Here is a 7,240-nt window from a genome sequence, read left to right on the forward strand (position 1 = left end):
TTTTGCAACATTTTATCACAGATTCATCAACTAAAGCATCATTGCATGTCTCCTAACCAAGTTAACCTTTGTTAAAACCACCTTTCTCTGGACCAACAGCTCAAAGACAAACTCACCTCTTCACCCATCCTCATTCAGGCTAACCCCGACCAGCAGTTCATTCTGGAGGTGGATGTTTCAGACTCAGGTGTGGGTGCCATACTGTGTCAAAGGTCTGAATCTGAGGGTAAGCTTCCCCCCTGTGCATTCTTCTCCCGACAGCTATGATGTGGGCAATCAGGAACTTTTAGCAATGAAACTTGCTCTTGAAGAATGGAGCCATTGGTTGAAGGGAGCCAAACAGCTCTTCATAGTGTGGACAGACCATGATAACCTCTCATATCTCCAGAAAGATAAAAGGTTAAACTCCCACCAAACTCATTGGTCCCTGTTTTTTTGGTTGTTTCACTTTTTCTTTTACTTACCGTCCAGATGCCCTGTTCAGGCAGTTTGCTTTGCCTGGTGGATGGTATGTCATGGCAGATTGAGAACCAAGGGTTAATCTTGGACTCAGATCCAGGCACTGGACCTACCAGTCGCAGGTTTGTTCCTTCTGCAACCCGCTCCGCCGTTGTCCACTGGGCTCATACCTCCAAGTTTACCTGCCATCCAGGAATACACCACACCATCACACTCCTTCAACGCTATTTCTGGTGACCATCTCTCGAAACGGATACCAGAGAGTAAAGAATTACAGAAAGTCCAATCCTGAAGTAACAAATGCATGGAGCAGTTTCTCTGCATCACTCTGAGACAGGATGTTCCTGATTTTAGCAATATTACAAAGGTGAAAGAAGGCAGTCCTAGAAACCAGTTTTATGTGAATCAAGGGACTGATCCTGGTCAAAAATAACTGCAAGGTCCCTCACTTCAGTACCAGAAGCCAAGGAAATACCCTCCATAGTCATTATATACCTAGACAATTTCTCCCTGAAGCGCTCAGATCCAAAGATAACGACTTCAGTTTGTCTGAATTTAGAAGAAGAAAGTTCTGAGTCATCCAGATCTTTATCTCTTTAAGTCTGACAAACTGATTGGTTTAATCTGGTTTCATAGATAAGTACAGCTGAGTATCATTAGCATAGCGGTGGAAATTTATGCCATGCTGTCTAATAATGTTACCTAAGGGAAGCATGTATAAAGTGAAAAGAATCGGTCCAAACACAGAACCCTGAGGAACTCCATGACTTACTCTGGTGTGTGAGGAAGATTCTTCGTTTACAAGAACAAACTGAAATATTTCAGATAAATATGACTTAAACCAGCCCTTCAACTTAATGCGGTTCCTTTAATCCCAATAACATTTCTTCAATTCTCTGTAACACTGAGACACATCAGACTTTATTTGAGGAAATACAACAAATTTAATAAATCAGGGGTGGCCATGTTGTTTTTTTATTTCCTTCCACAGCAACACCAACAGCTTATTCCTGAAAAATCTGGTTAAAAAAAGTTTCTAAAAATAACACCTGCTGAACATGGTTACCAAACATGTACAATACTTGTATAAAGTAAAGAGTTTTGTAAAACTGTACTGTTCTCTTAAATTATTTGGGACTGTAGTGCAGGTTTTTTTTGTCACATTTACACAGCGGCAGAGAAAGAGCATTTAAATTTTATTATAAAAAATAAAGTATCCTGTGCAGAGCTGTTGGAACAAGGCTCTCCTGGTGAAAGGCAGGTAGCTGAGCGGAGTCGAAGGAGTTAACACTCAGCTGTGGTTAATCTCCTCAGGGGGACTTTGGGGCAATATCCAGTTAGACTGGAATGCGAATGTGTGTAATTCTGACCAGCGACTGGCACAACTGTCTCTCACTCCTCTCAGTAGTGTTATTTCTCCCCAGCACGCTATTAAAACTGCTCTCAACACATGGAACTAGCTTTGACCATGGTAGACAAGCTACTCCCCAGAGCCTAACCACTGACGCTTGAATCCAAACCACACAAGACCTCAGAGTACAAAAGTGATGCACTGAAGAACTAACTCTGCTCTATACAGATGTTGTAAAGTTTCAAACTGTATGAGTCACAAATCTAAGAATAAAACTTGAACAAGATGTTAGTCCAAAGATTATTGATGCGTTTCAGATTCCCTTCTGACTGGGGATGGGTATTATTTGTGTTTTTCCTGACACCAGGGCTGAAATAATACTTTTAAAACAGTTCAGGTGCCCAATTGACATTTAAAATAATCCATCCATACATTTTCTATACTTGCTTAATCCGTTGTGGGGGAAAGAAAGACAGAAAGACAGAAAGAAATAAAGACACAAACCAACAAATCCCAAAAGACTTAACAAACTTACATAATTTACATGATGAATGAAATCTCACCTCAGCAACAATAATTTAGTCTAAAAAACGCATCACGGTCATAGTTGTGGGAGAAATAACAGCCAAATCAGTCTCGCACTTTCAGTTTTCAGTCATTTTCAAAAGGATTTTGCATATTTATTTTCTGGGACAACATATAATAGCTCTCCTGATTTCTCCTGTACAGGAGAAACTCTCAGTTAATGATGGCTGTGAATGTAGATATATGTGTTTGAAAGTGCATATAATAAGGCTGGCAATTAGTGTTATAAACTAAACCGAAGAAAGACTGAATGGGTTTTGTTGCATGTCCCAATATTGGACATATTTTTTAAAGATGGAGGCACTCTTTTGACCATTTCCCAACGTCCTATGGGCATTTTTTTTACCATCTTTAACATACTGAGCACCTGAAAGCTACAGTACCTGTTACCTGTGAAAGTATGACCTTTAGAAGTGGTGACACATGCTCTGATGCTTCTGACAAACCCTTCAACCGACAGCTGATATGTGTGCCCTTTCAGTCAGGAAGACACTGATGGTTTTGGATCTGGTGCTACTTTCACACCTTTAGCTACTTTAACATCAGAGTTTCAGTTTCCAACTTGATGCACTGACTTGGTTTTGTTTTGAAAACGCCACAACATTATATTATATATTCCAATAAGATATTGTCATGTTTATTGTTTAGCAAAATCACACATTTTCAGGTCCGAGGTCCAAGCTAACAAGATTAATTTATGTTGATAGTATCTTTAATTAGAATGTTTCCATCCATCCATCCATCCATCCATCCATCCATCCATCCATCCATCCATCCATCCATCCATCCATTCAACATCAATCTTTCCTCTCTCTCCCATCCATCCATTCATCCATCCATCCATCCATCCATTCAACATCAATCTTTCCTCTCTCTCCCATCCATCCATCCATCCATCCATCCATCCATCCATCCATCCATCCATCCATCCATCCATCCATCCATCCATCCATCCATCCATCCATCCATTCAACATCAATCTTTCCTCTCTCTCCCATCCATCCATCCATCCATCCATCCATCCACCAATCTTTCCTCTCTCTCTCCCACCCATCCATCCACCCATCCATCCATCCATCCATCCATCCATCCATCCACCCATCCACCCATCCATCCATCCATCCACCCATCCACCCATCCATCCATCCATCCATCCATCCATCCATCCATCCATCCATCCATCCATCCATCCATCCATCCATCCATCCACCAATATTTCCTCTCTTTCTCTCTCCCATCCATCCATCCATCCATCCATCCATCCATCCATCCATCCATCCACCAATCTTTCCTCTCTCTCTCTCTCTCCCATCCATCCATCATCCATCCATCCATCCGTTCATCCATCCATCCATCCATCCATCCACCAATCTTTCCTCTCTTTCTCTCTCCCATCCATCCATCCATCCATCAATCTTTCCTCTCTCTCCATCTATCCATCCATCCATCCATCCATCCATCCATCCATCCATCCATCCATCCATCCATCCATCCATCCATCCATCCATCCATCCATCCATCCATCCATCCATCCATCAATCTTTCCTCTCTCTTTCTCTCTCCCATCCATCCATCCATCCATCCATCCATCCATCCATCCATCCACCAATCTTTCCTCTCTCTCCATCCATCCATCCATCCATCCATCCATCCATCCATTCATCCATCCATCCATCCATCCATCCATCCATCCATCCATCCATCCATCCATCCATCCATCCGTGCTTATTTTCTGCATTTCCAGGCCAGAAAGGGTATATAACCCATCCAGTGACCTCTGGGTCTGCCCTGGAGCCTTCTCCCAGGTGAACATACCTGAAGAACCTCCAAAGGGAGGTGACAAGGAGGCATCCTAATCAGATGCCTAAACCACCTGATCTGACATTTTTAATGCATACGATCAGCAGCTTATCCCCAGCACCCTCTGGATGGTGGAGCTCCTCACCATCCAGTGAAAATGTATTTTTAGTCGCTTGCATCTGAGTTCACATTCTTTCAGTCACTGCCCAGATTTTGTGACCATGGGTGAGGAACGGAGCCAGTAAATTGAATACTTCACCTTTCGGTTCACCTTCTCAGGGTAGCCCCTCATTACTGCCGTGGAAGCCCCTTTGTCCATCTCTTGCTCCAACTTGCTATGAAATTCCTTCTGCAATCTGTCTCGACTATCGTTAAGAAGAAAAGATGCTCTGGTGAATGCTGTAATCGCAAAGGGACTGGCAGGCCAAGGAAGATCCACTGCTGATGACAGAACGTGGAAACCAGTCTTCACCCAAGTATCCGAGGCATGTAGCCACATGTCTGATGATGCAACTACAAAATCAAGCATCGACCTTTGACCTTTGGCTGAAGATGACCTGGTACATGGGTACACTTAAACCACCTAACTTAATTCAGTTAGTGGTTCATTAGTGGTTTATATCTGTTTAAATAATGTAATAAAACATGGTCTTGTGTATATCATGATAGATCGTAAAATATGTTGTGCACAGTCACAATGGGATGATGTTGACAGTAACCACTATTAACTGACACGAAAAAACGCCTTGTTAGGAGGAAGGCTGGCCTGGTGCCTATTACCAACCATTCAAATGAAGGATTGTTGGTTCAAACACTCTCCTTCACAGCCTTCCCCTTCAGCCCATTTTCATTTCTAAGTTAGATGACTACCTTAAGGGTGTACTCTCGCCCAATGACAGCTGGGATGCCCCCACCCCCACAAACATACATTTACTTATACATATGAATGCAGCACATTGCAGGGATATGGGTCCAATGTTTAAGGCATCGTGGTTTGCATCAAAGATATAAAAAAGACACAATATTAAAAACACAAAGGGAAATTGAGAGAAAGTTACCGGAAGTTACCAGTTGCCTTTTCTGTACCCAATAAAATATGAGTTGCTGTTAATTTAACCAGTTAATTTATAAGGATTTGCTCCTAAACAATCCTAAACATCGAACCAAAAAAAATAGATATTTTCCAACAAGTTCACCAGTTAAAAAAGATCATTTATCATCCCCTTAAATATGGCCCCAAACTATCATCCCTTCAAACAGCAGGAGGGAAATACGACTCACAGGATTTCCAGATTGGAGCAGATATCATTATATGTATGTGTGACCACTTTCCAAAGTAATTACAAGATGTTTCTGCATCCATGAACAAATGCCCTTTGGGAATAATTCTGGGAGGACAGTCTCATATTCTCTTTGCTTGATGGTTACCCACTGCTTTTATTACCAGTGAAATTACACCTTGGTTTTGAGAGAATTAGTTTTGTCTTCTTTCCACAAATAATTTGCACTCATTAGTGACCACTGTTCCAGGCCAAAATCTATTGAAATGTAACCATCTTTTATGAATAAAATCTGTGCTGAAATTGCAAACTCTAAGTTCTAAGATAAAAAAAAACTCCAGAAAAGCTCCCAGATTCTAGATTTTTTTTTCTAGAAAAACACAGAAGACAGTTCATATAAATGCCATTCAGAAATGCAACCATTTTAAGATCAACCTGCATTTAAAATGCGGTGTTTTTACACAGTGGTTAAGGCTTTACTCCTCTCGGGTTCCTTTCAGTAAACTGCAGGAGGTGTGTCTCCATTTCCGTTGTGAATTATGCTAACTTCAGCAGATGGTAGTAATTTCCAAAAACCTATTTTGTCTACAGACACAGAGCAAACACTTTTTTTGTTGTGAGAGGACGGGGGAATGCATGAATCCTCCAATTCTTGAATAAGAGACTGCAGGTTTATCAATTGGTGAGTAATAACTCATGACCTAGGAGATTAAAACATGTTTTTCACAAGTTTGATTTTGTATGTAACAATTCTCGGCACTACATAGGGTTTATGATGTAACTGGGGCCATCCAGGCCACAAATAAATGCAGATACAATGCATGCGTAGCTATTAATTGGCAAGATGAACAGCTCAGACACTAGTGTCAAACTACAAAGTCATGCTTTTATGCCTTTTACCACACAAGGCCACAAATCCCGAGGGTTTGTTTCCCCCTTGCACAAGCATGTGGAGCACTCTGTAGCACGATGTGGAGCACAGAAAACAACTTACTGTGGGTTTGGCTGGGTATGGCAGATGTCTGCAACACTGCTCTGCTCCGAGTTGAGGGCTCCATTTCAAAGGCCTGTTTACTGGCAAGCCTTAATAGGAAGTGATTTTAAAGTGTTCTTTTAAACATGTCGGAGGCTAATGGTTTAATTTGCTCTGGGTATTGCTCTGTCTAATGAGATTTAACATGTGCTCCCCGTTGCACTGCTCAGACACTCATCTTTTGAAAATGCAGACATAATTTACTCTGTTCATTCATAAAGCTTCATGTTTAATTTGTCACCTCATGGATGATTTTTTTGTGTTGTTTTGCTGCTTTGGACTTGATTTTCTTTGTTGTATGTATGAATGCATGCACAGACTGGTACTATAGAACGTATCAATGAGTGGCTAAACTTACAGACTGCACCATTCATTCATTTGAGCACCAAAGTGTGTGCATGTACGTGTCTTTGGCATCTTCCCATGTGCACACAATGCAGCAGGACAAGGTGCAGGACTGAACAATGATGGATTGGGTCCCACAGGCATCTGGTGTGTTCATTTCCAGAGTCCAGGTGGTGGCTCAGGTCATTCCAGGGATCAAAGGCTACGACTGGATCACTGTAACATCCCTCCCTGCGGTCCATGGACTTTACCCTCTCCTCCAATACCCAGTCTCTGGATGAAGACGGATAGAAAGTTGTCTTTCTGTCTCTGACAGCTTCATCACTTAACTTTCTCTGACGGAGGACACGCTCCTGCACACTTTGCCTGAGGCAAGAACTTTTATTG

The sequence above is a fragment of the Leuresthes tenuis genome, unplaced genomic scaffold (genome assembly GCF_036924035.1).
Source record: "Leuresthes tenuis unplaced genomic scaffold, fLeuTen1.0.hap1 SCAF_6, whole genome shotgun sequence".
Classification (NCBI taxonomy): Eukaryota; Metazoa; Chordata; class Actinopteri; order Atheriniformes; family Atherinopsidae; genus Leuresthes; species Leuresthes tenuis.